The sequence below is a fragment of the Dromiciops gliroides genome, chromosome 1 (genome assembly GCF_019393635.1).
Source record: "Dromiciops gliroides isolate mDroGli1 chromosome 1, mDroGli1.pri, whole genome shotgun sequence".
NCBI lineage: Eukaryota > Metazoa > Chordata > Mammalia > Microbiotheria > Microbiotheriidae > Dromiciops > Dromiciops gliroides.
In genome coordinates, this window is record NC_057861.1 from 205,298,040 (window position 1) to 205,315,080 (window position 17,041).

The 17,041-nt window shown below is 36.2% G+C and overlaps 1 pseudogene; it reads right to left on the reverse strand.

Annotated features, from left to right (window-relative positions):
• Positions 1-10,258: 10,258 nt before the first annotated feature.
• On the reverse strand, positions 10,259-12,380 carry LOC122747091 (annotated as a pseudogene).
• Between the last annotated feature and the right edge of the window lie 4,661 nt (positions 12,381-17,041).

The window sequence follows — 17,041 nt, forward strand, 5'->3', positions numbered from 1 at the left end:
GAGAACAGATTTCTTATAGCATGGAAATCCCACCTTTCCTAAACTCCCACCTGAAGTCCTCTGCCACCAAGCCAATGTCTTGCACCACAAAAGAGGAAGATCTCCTCCACCCTGTTTCAACTTTCTCCTTCATGTTCTTCTCCCAGAAGTGGGAAGTTCTTCAAGCTGATTGGCTAGCACTGCACCTGAAGGTGGTCTTGATGTAAAGTTCAAAGTTTTTAGCTTCTGAGAACAATACCCTCTTAACGAACAGCCAGATATGCTTACAATCTAGTCAGCAGTCAGTCACTCTCATTTAATTCAATCAGTTTAGATTAATCTCTAGGTGGGTCTTTTGAGTATCTGCTAAATCCCCTTATCTACCACATTCCAATATCTTGAAAAATATGCCTTCTACATAATTCTACAAAGATTATATGTCCCTTAAATAATTGGCAGAATCCTAGAATATCATTAAAGACTTTAATAGCAGTGATTATCTTTAATTGTGACCCATTTATTATTAATAGCAGCTGAAGAATGTAACAAGGTGTTTGCCACCAACATAGCCAAACTAGAGAATGGAAAACGACCAAGCCAGAAATCAAAGGCATGATGAATTTCCTGGATGTGTTGAGTATTTCCAGGTCCTACTGTGTGAAAAAAAATGAATTTATTTTAAAAGGTTCTAGAGCATTACAGACCCTATTGAATCAAATATTTCCACTCAGAGGAGATGACTTTACCTTCATGAAAGAACAACTTGTTCAGCCATTCTCCAGCTGATTGGCATCTCCTCAATTTCTAATATATTGAAACCATGAAAAAGACTTCTGTAAAAAAATTTTGAACGTGTAGGTCTTTTGCCCTTTTTAATAATCTCTTTGGGATATAGCCCTGGTACTTGTATTGTGGGATTAAAGGATCTGCATAGTTTGGTTGCCCTTTCTGCATAGTTCCAAATTGCTCTCCAGAATGGCTGGATCTGTTCCAAATTCCACCAATAGTGCATCAGTGTCCCAGTTTTTCCACACCCTCTCGAACATTTATAATTTACCTTTTGTTGTCATATTAGCCAACCTGATGGTGTTTGGTGGTAGTATGATATAGTTATTTTATTTGCATTTTAATCAAAATTTATTAAGAGCAATCCTTTATATGGCTATAGATACGTTTGATTTCTTCATCAGAAAACTGCCTGTTCATATTCTTTGACAATTTACCAATTGGAAAGTGGTTTGTATTCTTTTAAATTTGACTGAGTTCTCTATGTACTTAAGAAGTGAAGCCTTTATCAGAGATACTTGTAAAGATTGTTTCCCAGCTTCGTGCATTTGTTCTAATCTTGGTTGCATTGTTTTTGTTTGTACAAAAGCATTTTATTTTAATGTAATCAAAATTATCAATTTTGCATTTCATTATGTTCTCTATCTCTTGGTTGGCCAAGAATTTTTCCCTTCTCCATAGATCTGAGAGGAAGACTATTCCTTATTATTATCATTTGTTTATGGTGACCCTTTATGGCTAAATCATCCATCCATTTTGATCTTATCTTGTTCTATGTTGTCCTTAGTTTCTTTCTCATTTATCATTTTTGTTAGATTTATTGAATTTGGAGAGAGAACAGTTGTGGTCCCCAATAATGATTATTATTTATATTCCTTTATTATTTATGTTACTTTCTAGCAAGATGTAGTTTCCTTCTGTATCTCTTTTAATTAGATCTTTTTTTGCTTTTGCTTTGTCTGAGATAAGGAGTGTTACCCCTGCTTTTTTTACTTCAGCTGAAGCATAATAAATTCTGCTCCAGACCCTTATTTTTATTTTGTGTGTGTCTCTCTGCTTCAAATGTGTTTCTTGTAAAGAACGTAGTATAGGATTATTTTTTTATATCAACTCTGTTATCAGAGATTTCATCTCATTCACACTTATAGTTATGATTATTAACCATGTATTTCCTTCCATCCTATTTTTCTTCATGTTTGTTCTCTCTCTCCTTTCATGCTTTCCCTCCTCACCAGTGTTTTCCTTTTGTCTATAACCTCCCCTGATCTGCCCTCCCTTCTCTCAATACCCTCCATTTTACTTAATATACTCTCCTCCTACTTTCCTGTCAGGTAAGATAAATTTCTATAGTCAAAGAATCATCTATGTTATTCCTTCTTTGGGACAATATTGATGAGAGTAAGATTTAACCAATGCGCAACAGCTACCCTCCCATTTCACCCTCCATTGTAGTAGTTCTTCTGCACCTCTTCATGAGAAATAATTTACCTCATTCTACTTCCTTTCTTTTGCACCCAGTGTACTCTTCTTTTTCATACGTTAACTATTTTACATTATTCCTTCAAATCCATCTTATACCTATATTCTCTGTCTCTATATTCCTTCTAGCTATACAATTAGTGGTGAGATTTTTCAAGAATTGCAAGTATAATCTTCCCATGTAAGGATGTAAACAGTTTAGCTCAAATGAATCCCTTATGTTTTCTTGTCTCTTTTTGCCTGTTTATGCTGATCTTGGGTCTTGAGATAAGAGATCATTTTTTTTGTTGTTTTATTCTATTTTTCTCTTTAGGAAAGCTGGAAATCCTTCTATTTTGTTGAATGACCATGTTTTCTCTTGATGTTTTATGCTTAATTTTGCTGGATTCTTGGTTGTAGTCCTAGTTTGTTTTCCTTTCAGAATATCATTTCCCACAACCTCTGATCTTTGGATGCTGCTGTTGTTAAATCCTGAGTAATTCTGATTGTGGGCCCATGGTATTTGAATTTTTCTTTCTGGCCACTTGCAGTATTTTTGTTTTGTTTTGTTTTTTGGTGTCTTTTGTTTGTTTGTTTGTTTTGTTGTTGTTTTTGTGAGGCAATGAGGGTTAAGTGACTTGCCCATAATCACACAGCTAGTAAGTTTCAAGTGTCTGAGGCCAGCTTTGAAGTCAGGTCTTCCTGAATCCAGGGCCAAGGTTTTATCCACTGCACCACCTAGCTGCCCCTAACTTGCAGTATTTTTTTTCCTTCAAGTGATAATTCTGAATTCTGGCTATAATATTCCGTGGAGTTTTTATTTTCAGATCTCTTTCCTAAGGTGATTCTTTCAATGTCTATATTGCCATCTGGTTCCAGGATGTCAGGGCAGTTTTCCTGGATAATTTCTTGAAAGATGTTATACAGGTTCTCCTTTTAGAAAAAAATTATCTAGCATCTATATATCATCTATATATCCATTCATTCATTTATGTATTTATTTATTTATACATTCATTCATTAATATTTATTGTTTTTTTCTTTCTGTCTTTATTTCTTTGTTTGTTTGTTTATTCATTCATTTATTTTTGTTCTTTCATCTACTTATTATCTGTTCACTCATTCATTTCTTCTTCTGTTCATTCATTCCTTCATTCACTCATTCATTCATTTTTCCATATGGTCACTTATTCATTCATTCATTTATTTATTCATTCACTTATTTCTTTATTCATTCATCTAGTTATCTATATAGATATCTATATATTTATTCATTTATTCATTCATTTACTTATTTATCTATTTGTTTATTCATTTATTCATTCATGTATCTATATATCTATTTATCTATCTATTTATCTGTCTGTCTTTTTGTTTGTTTATTTATTTATTGCATGACAATGATGGTTAAATGACTTGCCCTGGGTCACACAGTTACTAAGTTTCAAGTTTATGAGGTTGGATTTGAACTCAGGTACTCCTGAATCCAGGGCCGGTGCTTTATCCACTGTGCCACCTAACTACCCCCTAAATTCTCCTTTTGATTATGGCTTTCATGTGGTCCAAATGATTCTGGTTGTCTCTCCTGGATCTATTTTCCAGGTCATTTGTTTTTCCAATGATGTATTTTACATTTTCCTCTATTTTTTTCATTCTTTTGAATTTGTTTGAGTGAATTTTGATGTCTCATAGAGTCATTCACTTCTACTTACCCAATTCTAATTTTTAAGGAGAAATTTTTTTCAATTGCATTTGTACTTTTTTTTCTATTTGACTAACTGTACTTTTTTATTTATCTATTTTTTTAGGGCACTTGTGGTTAAGTGACTTGCCCAGGGTCACACAGCCAGTAAGTGTTAAATGTCTGAGGCCAGATTTGAACTCAGGTACTCCTGAATCCAGGGCCGGTGCTCCATCCACTGTGCCACCTAGCTGCCCCCCCAATTGTACTTTTTAAAGGTATCACTTTTTCCATTTGGACAATTCTAATTTTTAAGCAGTCATTTTCTTTTTTTTCCCTGCTGTTCAATCTTTTTCTTCATAATTCTTTTGCATCATTCTCATTTCTTTTCCATTCTTTTCTTCTGACTCCCTTATGTGATTTTAAGCTCCTTTTTGAGTTCTTCCATTAGTTATTTCTGGAATTGAGATCACTTCCAATGATTCTTTGAGGTTTTTCCAATAGATATTTAGACACTGTTGTGCTCATCTGTGTTTGTGTCTTGATCTTACCTGTCACTACAATATTCTATGGTCAGATTCTTTTGTTGTTGTTATGTTTTTCTTATCTCTTTTGGCCTTTTTCTCTTAAGTTTGAGCTTTGCTCCTGGGTTGCAAGTGGCACTGTCTCAGGCTTCTTATGTTAGGGGTTGCAGGTCCTGTATGTTTACCTGGTTATGTACAGATGGTATCTTGAGGCCCATGGGGGAACCTTGTATCTGGTGCTGTGATGAGGGGGTGGAGTGGGGGGTAGCTGGTCTTACTGGGGGTTGTAGGATTCTGACAGTTTACCTGTTATTGAGCCTGTGTCCTAGTGCTAGTGTCTGGATTGTGCTGAGGCCAGTGGGGCTGTTTCTGAGTTTCTCTGGGGCTCCACTAAAGCATGCGGAGGTCTTGCCATTAGTGGTTGTCTGTTTTCCACTGGCTACACTAAATCTCAGAAATTCTCAAAGTTGGTGGCTACTAATTGCCCTGGCTAAGCTGAGAGACATGGTAGGTCCTGTTGTTGTTATTTGCCTGTTCCATGGATCTGGATCTCAGGATCTCCTATTGGTTTGCTGAGGTGTGACTTGCTATACATTCATTGGGATGCTTCCTGTCTTGAAATGCACTCCATGGTTACTCAAGTGAGATAGACTTTTCAGGATAATTTTTCAAGTGTTGTGGGCTCAAAAATTGTTTTACTCTGTCTTTTTGCTATTTCTGCTGTTCCATAATTTGTTTTGCAGAACTATTTTCTGGTTGTATGGAGGTGAATATGGAATAGTTGAGATGATTTTCTTCTTACTCTGCCATCTTGGCTCCCAAAAGTCCAAGATATAGATGTCTTTATCCATCTCAATGCCATTTCTAATTACTTGTATAATTAAAATATTCCCTTCCAATTTAAGGTTTTCTTTATTATGATGGGGATTTTATCTTTTCTTTTCCCTTTTGTATTCTTCCATTTCTTATGTCAAACTTCTTATATCAAATTCTCAATGACCAGCTTTCCTGAGTTCTGGTGTTATAGATACATCTGATATATTTACAGGACATATTTTGACAAACAGTTTTAGATCTGAACTAGGATCTCAGGAAAACTGGGTATTATTTCATAATTTACATTTTTCAAGTGAAAGCAATTTATATTACTTTGTGTCATTTGCACAGGTCATATAACATATTTAGTGTCTACAGCATAGCTGTAGGTGTTTTCTTTTGCTTTGTTTTGTTTTGTTTTTCTCATGTCATTTTGGCACACATCTAAAGCAAATGGTAAGACTAGTATATATATATATATATATATATATATATATATATATATATATATATATATATATATATATATATATATATATATATGTGTGTGTGTGTGTGTGTGTGTGTTCAATAAAAATGGGATTTATCTAAATCCAATATTAAAATTTATACAATTAGAATTTGTTGAAAAAATGAGAACAAAGGTGGAATGAGAAATTAAATTAAAGAAAATATTTTAAATTAAATTATGTGGCAGAGATAGTATTTAGTTATAACAGAATTAATAAAATATGGCCATAGAAGAGCCTTCAAATAGTCACAAGGGTATAATATTAGTATGCTTTCTTGCCAAGATCATATAAGTTGAACCAATATGAATAAAGACAAATGGAAAGTTGATATAGTGAAACTTTCCATGATTCTCTGTTACTGACATTTCTTCTTCTCCCTCTCTCCCTTCCATTCCCCCTCCCAAAGATAGCAAGCAATCATATACACATACATACATAAGCATATGAACATGTATTAATGTGTTTGTGTTCATACATATAAATATACATATATACATATACAATCATGTTACACATATTTCCATATTAGTCATGTAAAAGATGAATCAGAACAAAATGGAAAAACCACAAGGAAAAAAAAGACAAATAAAGTGAAAATAGTATAATTTGATTAGCATTCTGAAGATATACTTATTTTTTCTGGATGTGGATAACATTTTCAATCATAAGTCTTTTGGCATTGCCTTGTAACATTGTATTGCTGAGAAGAGCTATGTCTTCCACACTTGTTCATCACAGAATGTTGTTCATACTGTGTATAATATGAACTGTAACTCTTACTGGAAAAAACTTGGAAAGATTAACTACTTAATAAATTAAGGGTTTAAGTGGGGTTAATAACCTAAAACAGACACTTTTTTCCCCCAAGATATTTTTCCTTTACTTCCTTGTTGGTTTGATTTAAGGCTCTAGATTAATTTTGACAAATAGTTCCATCCATGAGAGGACCTATTTTGATTACAGTAATGGGTAAGGTCTTCTGAACCAAGCTAATAAACAATGTTATCTTTTCCCTAACTAGAGAAGGACCAATACAAATATGTTGCCTTCAACCAAATCCTCCATTTTCAATTTGGGGAGATTGACCACAGCTCCTTATCCTTCTTTAGGTGAGCTACTGTTTTGCAAGAATATACCTGTGAGTACATCTCACAGATTCATTTTAGCTTGCCAAATAAGTAGCAAGACAGCAGCACGATTAATGTATAGAGCTGGAGGGAAGCATATCTGTATAACAACTTAATGGCTGAGATAATTTCAGCAAACGCTCAGGTATCTTACCTTCTATCCAAATAGATAATATATAAACATATAAGTAGATAAACAATAAATAAAAAGGGAATGCACAATAATTTTTGGAGGAAATAGTAACAGCTGAGGAAGGCAGAGCAGGGACAAAAATGGCCTTGGGTAGGGGGATAAGCTTGAGTAAGGAAGTTACTAGGAAGAAATAATTGGAGTGTATTCTTGGCATAAGGAACAATGTATGAAAAGACACCACAACAGGAAATGGGATATCTATTGTAACATTTGAGAGGCTGTCACATGGAAGAAGGATTAGACTCATTTTGTTAGGTTCCAAAGGAAACATCTAGAGTAATAGAGTGTAATTAACAAGGAGGCTGATTTGGATATGACATAACAAGAATTTCTAAATCATTAGAGATGGCAAAATATAGAATAGCAGAGTAAAGACAGAACATACAACAGAACAAAATGAAGAAGATTAAATGGCAAGAAAAGTCAGATTTAAAAGACAGTGGAGCATTTTGGTTTTAATTAACATATTAAGCTTAAAGTAATACAACTATCCTTGTAATGTAACTAAATTGTAAAAATTGTAATAAAATCAGTTGCAATGTATGCATATCTATGTGTAGATACATGCTTGTTGTTGGGTCATTTCAGTCATGTCTATCTCCTCATAAGCACCTTTGGGTTATTGGCCAAGATATTGGAGTGGTTTGTCATTCCCTTTTCTAGCTTATTTTACAGATGAGCAATAGGAGCAAACAGTGCTAAATGGCTTTCCCAGGATCACAAAGGTAGTAAGTTTCTAAGGTTAGATTTGAGTCTTCCTGCCTCTAGACTCAGAACTATATCTATTGTACCACCTAGCTGCCCAGTAGATAGACAAACACACACACACACAAACACACATGTGTGTACATATGTGTACATATATGTATGCATACGCCTACACAAATTTATATATATCAGTGTATGTGCATATATGCACACAGAGTATATGCACATACATGTGTGCATGAACATGTATGTATACATATACAAATACACACATATGTGTGTGTACATCTGTGTACATTTACAATCACTTACCATTTTAACTATTGGTTTTCTTTGGATGTAAATTATAGAAAATCATGATTTCTGAAGAATTGAAGTTGTGAGTCTAAGGGGGTAATTGAAATGTATATATTTGATGCTAACTAGTTTCATGAATACTAACAATGATGTAGTACAAAGGGGAAGTGATGTAAAGGATTTTATCAAATGTAGGTAAGTTCAGAGAAGATAGATGTGTTTTGTAGCTAGAGTGATTAATAAAACCAAATTATTATCCACCAAAAATACCTAAGGAATCTGGAATATTTCCTCTCTGCTCTCCCTATTAATGATCTACAGGACATATTTGACAAAAGCCACAGATGAGAAATCCTGCAAGTTTTACTGTTGCAGGTATTAATCATATTAAGCTAATCACAGTTAAAATGAAATATAAATGGGGGCAGCTAGGTGGCGCAGTGGATAAGGTACCGGCCTTATATTCGGGAGGACCTGAGTTCAAACCCAGCCTCAGACACTTACTAGCTGTGTGACCCTGGGCAAGTCACTTAACCCCCATTGCCCTGCAAAAAACAAAAAAAAAACAAAAAAACAAAAAACAAACAAAAAAAATGAAATATAAATGATGGTGATGACAACAACAGCAGCAATTACTACAATGACAAATATTGTCTCAATTGATCCACATAATAACTCTAAGAGGAATATATTTTATTATTTCCATTTTGCAGATGAAGGCAGTGAAGAAAATAACTGATGTGACTTGTCTAAGTTCATAGTTAGTCAGGATCTGAGGCCAGATTTCAATTCAAGTCTCCATGACTACTGTTCCAGCACTGAACAACTTAACCATGCATTGACACAACTCACCATCATGCATTTATGCTCCATGTGTATAAATACATATGTATTACAGGCAGCTAGGGACAGTGGAAAAAAAGAGCACTTGGAAAAGGAAGAAAGTTCCTAGTTCAGCTACCTACTAGCCATATGACCTTGGAAAATTAACTTAAATCTACCCAACTCCTGAGAGAAAAGTGATGCCGCATGATGCACATGGTTTTGCATGAGTCCAATGCTGGGATTCATTTAGCTTTATTATGCATATTTATCAGGTTTTCTTTTCCTGTTATTTTCTTTTAAGTACAAGAAAGATGAGGGAGATAGAAAATAAATACAAAAATGAAATTAATAATAATAAAAAGTATTCTGAATCTATTCTCATCTGTAACATGGGGGTGATTATTTTCACTAATTATCTCATAGAGTTATTGCAAAGATTAAATTATATAAATTATATAAAGTGTTTTATAAACATTTAAATGATATAAAGAAAAAAGGACTCAGTCAAGAAGAAAATGAAAAATTTCTTAGTTGTCAAATGGCTCTGATTAGAAGACCAATAGAACAATTGCATAAGGGAATTTAGGTTCAGTATGTTGAGGATTGGTGGGCCCTAACAATTAGAGTTTACAAATCTATAATGAGATGCCTTAGGAGTTATGGGGAGTTTTCCCTCACATATATAACATATCTGTGCTCAGATGCAGATTATGCTAGATGGGTTCTTTCTTTTCTTTTTTAAAAATAAGTTATTTGTTATTCAGTTTTAGGGTTAGTATGACACTTGAATTGGTCACATCTTTGTACATAGAATATTTAATATAATATGGAAATTTACAACTATTAATACATATGTATACACACACACACACACACACACACACATATATATAGGTAGACATAATCAGGTCCTCTGGAAGGGTGATACATGGGGCCATGCTGGAGAGCCCTAATGTGGGGGAGCACAAAGGTAATCAATGCATCAAATTTTACTACTGTATGGTACTTTATTTCCAGAAATGTTGTCTTCTGGACCTACTAGAACCTATAGCACCTACAAGGCAGGCAGTCATATACCTGGGGGGTGGGGTTGGAGGGCCAGTGCTGGCTCTGCTTAACAGCAACTACTTCAAGACTTGTAAAAGTCATATCAAGCATCACTAGCCAAACAGGGTTTAATAAATAGTCATACTGTATTATTCCCCAATTTCTAAGTTTAGGAAAAGTGTATTGACCCGGTTCTATATTTCTGGTGTCACTAATCAGAGGAAATATTTGACCTACATGAAAAGTGCATCATGCTTCATCCCTTAACCAGTGTCATGTTCTCTAGACAGTAAAGTGGCAGCACATTAAAAGACTTTAAAATTGCAGCCCCTTCTGGATTCCCAAAGAGTATCTTCACTCTTCTTTAAATGGGACTCCTCATCTGGATTCAGGGTTACCTTCACTACATTTGAAATGCCATTCTGCCCAAGACACAGGGGACACTAAGGAAGACGTCTTCATTAATGCCATATAGGCCCTTAATCATGGTGGAAATTGGATGCACTCTCCTAAGATTCTTCATAATGCTTTCTGCCAGATCTGCAACAGACAATCCAATGGCTCAGGAAGTATAGCCCTTCAGCTTGATCACCTCATATGCACTTTCAACCACCTGTTTATGAACTTCTTTCCAATTCTCTGAATCAGCATCAGTTCCCAAATCAGGATAAAGATTCTTCAGAGACACACCAACAACATTCACACAACTCCATTGTAAGAATTATTTTAACTAGCTTACCTAATTTTGGGGGACTAAACTAATTGCAGGGCCTAATCTTATTGGAGGACTAATCTTGGGGACGTTTGACTAATCTGTGGATGTTTGACTGCTATTAATTTAATATGGGCAGTTTATAAAATTTCCCCCACTGCTCTGCTCCCAAGTTGATAACCAAAAGCCTCTTAATTAAATAATCAAAGCAGAGTTTATTTATAAAAATCAATGTGAGAGATAAGGATTAAGAAATCCAAATTATACAACCTGTCTGCTTTGAATACAATAGGGGCCCTTGCTGCCTCTTGCCTTAGGGTATGCTCCAGCTTTCTCTAACTTTCACTCTTTTTCTCCTTCACTCCAACTTCCCTGCTTCACTTTCACTTCAAACTCCAAGCCCCTTTCACTTTCTCAACCCCCCTGAAAAGCCCCTTAGCATCCTCAACTCTGTTGCCAATCCCCTGGCATCTATTGTGTCCCTTTCTCACCGACCTCTCCATGTCTCTAGCCTTCTGGTGTTCTTCCTTGCTCTTAGACTTTTCTCCATCCCCATCAGCTCCTCTCTTTACACAGCCTCAGTCTCCTTAGCGTCCTTGTAGCAGCCCCCCTTCTGTCCATCCTCTTAATCTTCGCAGACTCATTGAGTCTTCCTAGTCCTCTGGCATCTCCCCTTCACTGTCTGGCTAGCCTCTATATATATTCCTTCTCTCTCCTCAAATCTCGGCTCTCTGTGCCCCTGCACAGGCCAAGCTAATCTGCTGGCCACACTAGGGCTGTGCCCAGAGGGCTCCAGGGACCCGTGCCCCATGCTGTCCACCTGAGACCTCTGCCCAGGCTATGCTAGGTCCTGGCAGGACAAGCCTGACATCTCCCAGATAGTTCCCTTCAGGCGTAGGGAGCGGGGGACTTTTTTTTTTGTTGCTGTTGTTGTTTTTTTATTTGTTTTCCCCCAGCCATCTGACCTGGAGTCTTAAAAAGCGTTGTTTTTTTTTTTTTTTTTTGCTCAGCTGAAGTGGAGGGGGAGGGGCACCAGCCCCACACACAGAAAAGCCCTGAGGACCTAAGGCTTTTTAATCTCAGCCCAAAGGCAGAGTCCCCAAATCAAAATAAATTCCCACATCATACAGGAACACTTGAGTCTCCATGTTCCCCAAGGACCCATCCATGACAACTTGAAGAATGGAAACCAAGTCTATCCCCGATTAGGTAACGTAAATGGCCAGAATCCAGATTGCAACCATTTCCAATAACACGGTTTTTAGGAAAGCCACTTATCATCCAGGCCACATGTGTCAAAATATCCTCTGGATTGGAAACAATAAGCAGCTTTCAATTAAGGCTGTATTTAACAATAATAGGAATGATAAATTTAAAGATATTCACATTATGCTGGAACAAATTAGGATGACTTTCACCCTCCTGTTGACATGCCCCAGCGATAATGACAACCAGCTTTGAGTTTGCAGTCACACTGTAGTATTTGCCAGAAACAATCTTTGGTGTTTTGAGTAAAAGGCTGCCATGTTGGAGATTCATCATCTTTCCCTTTAGTTGTCTACTGGGACAAGCTCATCAGCCAAATCCTTCATTTAGATACTGATAGCACATGCCATGGCAACTGCACCAACCCCAACATCAGTGATCTTGTTTTGGGGAACCTGGTCTTCCTTTAGGACATTCAGAATCAGGTGATCCTTGAAAATAGTTGCCATTTTTGGGGAAATGTAGGTTGCTGGTCAGGCTGCAAGGAATTCTGTGTTAGATGTGAAACTGCTTGTGTCACAGATGGGCTCTTTGATTGATCTTACCATAGCTGAGATTCTGTGCTTCTAGGAAATGTAAAAATTATTTCAAAAGTACACAATAAATATTTTAAAACTGTGGACTAATGACCACAAAAGGAGTGGCTTTTCTTCTGTCTCTCTCACAGGAAGGGGTGGTTTTTAGTCATGCTGAGTCTCCAATTGGCTCAGCACACCCACATCGGCTGTCCCCATCATAATCTAGGGAGGCTTAGTTACTTAGTTTCAATAAATGTTCCCTGTGGTCAGAGTTCCTCTTGTTTGTTCAATTATCTCCCAAAGTACAAACCCATCTTCTCTTAGGATTTTCAAGCTTACATTTTTTAAGTCTGACCATAATGAAGCAAATATTAGGTTATAAAACCCCCAAATCACAATTAATTCCTTACACAAAGAATTTTCTTCACAATAGCCCAGCAAAGTAAGTACCATATGCTTTATCATCATCATCAAACATCATCAATCAATCCTCCTCCTCATCAATCAAGCCTCATCTTTATCAATTCATCATCATTGTCAACCAGTCCTCATCAATCAATCTTCAATCAATTCTCTTCTTCATCAAATTATCACCAATCCATCAATTGATCAATCATCCTCTTCATCACCTTACAATACTCTTGCCTCTGTTTCAAGGATTTTTTCAGTTACTATTGTTAACTCTTTCCCTGAATCCTATTCCCTCCCCTATGATATTTACTCTATTTTCTATCTTCTTTCAACCTATCCCTCCTCAAAAGTGTTTTGCTTCTGACTGCCCCCTCCACCAATCTGTCCTCCCTTCTTTCACCCCTCCCTCCTTATCCCCTTACCCTCCAATTGTCCTGCAGTGTTAGATAGATTACTCAAGCCAATTGATTTTGCAATTTATTCCCTCCTTAAATCAACTCTGATGAGACTAAGGTCTTTGAGCCAATTTAGATGAGTGTTAGGCTCATTACCTGCTTACAAATATTGCTCCAACCAATTGAGTGTGTATGTTATTTCCTCCTTGAGCCAACTCTGATGAAATTAAGGTCTTTGAACCAATTCTGGTGAGTTTAAGGTTCATTTTCTGCCTTGCTCCTCCCCTATATCTCCTCATACCCCCACTCCATAAGCACTTTCCTGCTTCTTCCATGTGGGATTTCACCCCATTATACCTCTCCCTTCCCCCCTGCCTAGTGCAATCCTCTTATACTTCAATTTTACCTTAAAGATATCATCATGGGGCAGCTAAGTGACTACTTGGAAAAGCACCTACAGTGGACCCAAATTGGGCCTCAGACAGAAGACCCACTGCTTGACTCTGGACATGCCACCCAACCCCAACTGCCCCACAAAAAAAAAACAAAACAAACAAAAAAAACCTGATAACAAAAAGAAAAGCTTTACAAATACCATCCCTTCATAATCAATTTCCACCTGTGTCCTCTGTATAATTTTATTCCTATCATCTGCTCTAATACTGAGACAGTTATTATGAGTTATACATAGCATCGTCTCATGTAGGAATGTGAACATTTTAACCTTTTAATATCCCTTTTGTTTTCTTTTTCTTATTTACCTTTTATGCTTCTCTATGGCCTTGTATTTGAAAGTCAAATTTTCCATTAAGTTCAGGTCTTTTCATCTCTAATACCTGAAAGTCTTCTCTTTCACTGAATTTCCATTTTCCCCCTGGAAGATTATACTCAGTTTTGCTGAGTAGATGGTTCTTGGTTGTAATCCCATTTCCTTTGCCATCTAGAATATCATATTCTATGACTTCTGATCCTTTAATGGAGAAGCTGCTAGATACTGTGTTATCCCAACTGTGACTCCATGGTATTTAAATTGTTGCTTTCTGGATGCTTGCAGTATTTTCTCCTTGACCTGGAAACTCTGGATCTTGGCTATAATATTCCTAGAGGTTTTCATTTTGGGATCTCTTTCAGTATATGATCGATGAATTCTTTCAGTTTCTATTTTACCTTCTGCTTCTATAATATCAGTGTAATTTTTCCATGACAATCTCTTGGAAGATAATGTCTAAGTTCTTATTTTTTTTATGGTTTTCAGCTAGTCCAATTATTTTCATATGGTCTCTCCTGAATCTATTTTCCAGGTCAGCAGTTTTTCCAAGAAGATATTTCACATTGCCCTCTATTTTTTTAAAAATTCATTTGGATTTGCTTTATTGTGTCTTGGTTTCTCATAAAGTCACCAGCTTCCATTTGTTCAATCTTAATTTGTAGGCAATTATTTTCTTCAGAGAGCTTTTCTATTTGTTTTTTCAAGCTGTTGACTTTTTTCTCATGACTTTCCTGCATCACTTTCATTTTTTCCCCTCTACCTCTCTTACTTTATCTTCAAAGTCCTTTTTGAGCAACGCTATGGTCTGAGACCAATTTATGTTTTTCTTGGAAACTTTGCATGTAGGAACCCTGACATTGCTATCCCCTTCTGAGCTTGCACCTCAATCTTCCTTGTCACTATAGAAACTTTCTATGGTTTGCATCTTTCCCTTTCTGCTCATCTTGCCCATCTTTTACTTGACTTTCAATTCCTTCTTAAAGTGGGGCATTGCTTCCACGCTGCACTGTCCCAAGCTTCAGGGGGTCCCAGGTTGTACAGTTTAATTTGAGGCATAGTCTGAATTCCCTGGCGTGTGTTCTGGTTTGAAAATAACCCCAGGTCTATGTGCTCTTCAATCAAAAAACCTAAATTTTTTTTAGTTGGATTGACATCTCCAGCAAGCCTATGCACCTCTTCTACCTGGGCCGCCACCACTCAAAGCTGCTTCCTGATTCCCAGAAGGGGTAAAACAACCAAGTTCCACCTCAGGCCCTGCAGAGACCCCTGTAATCCCCACCCACCCCTGGGCAGTCACTCAGCCCTATCACCAGACTGTGAGCTTGTTTCCAGAAGACAACAGTGCTACAACCAATTCAGATGCTCCAGATGTCTCTTCCCCTTGGTCAGCCTGCTTGGGGCTAGATCTGTTTCAGCTTGCCCTCAGGGTTCAGTTCCATTCCAATCCCAGCACAGCAGATCCCTCCTGCCAATCTTCTAAGCCATCTTTGGTTAGAAAATAATATCATCCCATCCTTTTTTGGGTTCTACTGCTCCAAGTATTGTCTTATGGCATTATTTGAGAGAATTTGGAGGTATTTGGGAGAGTTCTCAAGGAGTTACTGCCTGTCCTCCACCATCTTGGCTCTGCCCATATTGCCAATGACATCTATAGTTTTTGAACATATCCCAAATTCCAGGTGCCAGTTCTGTATTGAATTTTGGAGTAAAAATAGAAGAATTTCAACTGAGAATGCCTTCAAGTAAAGAAAGAAAAAAGAAAATTAAAGTTAACAATGTTGCACATTCTTTTATTAGCAGAGAGCTTCTTATAATAATGCAAATGAAAATCCACTTTGTTAATTCAGAGATTAGAAGTAATATATAATCCTGGTCCAAAATTTTCTAATTAATCATACTTGTTCATCTTTCATAATGGTCATAGTATCTAGGTTACATATATAATATATGTATATAATGACCTGTATATAATATATGTATATATAAAAGGTGAGTAGAAAAAAATCAATAAAAGATAAGAGGAAAATGTGAAAAGAGAATAAAGTTAGATAACAGGCTAAGAATCCACTGAAGCTCTACAAATCACAAAATCTAGGCTGTAAGACTGTTCCATTCTGCAACAGTAACCCAAAGTGTATGAATGAAATAAGAATATATTTTGGAAATGAAAAAAAGTCTAAATATAAGAATATTTTCTACAAAATGACTACCTGCATCCTGAAATTCTGACATTTATTTTGAGTTGCGCTGATGACATTGAAGAGTTAATATCCAGTGAAAAGTTTTGTAGGAGATATACGTCATGTTAACATAAGATTATATGGGAAAAGGATATTTATAGCCTGAGTAATATTGCTAAACCAAAACAAAATCATTCATTCTGAGAGGCTGTGGCAGGTATACCATGAACATTTCACCATTATATGTATTGTGTCTTGTTCCTGAATAAGATAGCTACCATCCTATAATTTATGATTAGCTGATTATAGTGGAGGGAGGATACTCTGAGCATCAGACAGGTAAATGATGAGCCTTTTACCCCTTGGAGTATGTTGAAGTAATTATGCCAATGATCCGAAAATGAAAGTGACAAAATAGGATTATCTCAGTAAGACTGAAAAAGTATATAGTTAATGCGAAGGACATGATGACTAGTGACATTAAGCTGCCTATATTGAAGATGACATGCTGTATTTAAAGAATACAAGAATGGGACTACATAAGCTACTTCTGTGTATTGTGTATGGGCAAAGTTTCATCTGAAAGAATAGACACAAAAGATAGCAAGTATTAAATAGCAGAAATCAAAATAGAAACAACATTAAAGAATTTACAAGGTGGAGGGTAAATTGCAGGAACTCTTTGGGGTTCTAGATGTTTTTGTTATTTTCTCCTTCAAGTTCTGTGTAATTTTGTGAGCTAAATTTAAAATTATAATATTTTAACCTTCAAATTGTATTTATGTATATGTAATATATATGTATATGTGTATATATGTATATGCAGAATGAGGTTAT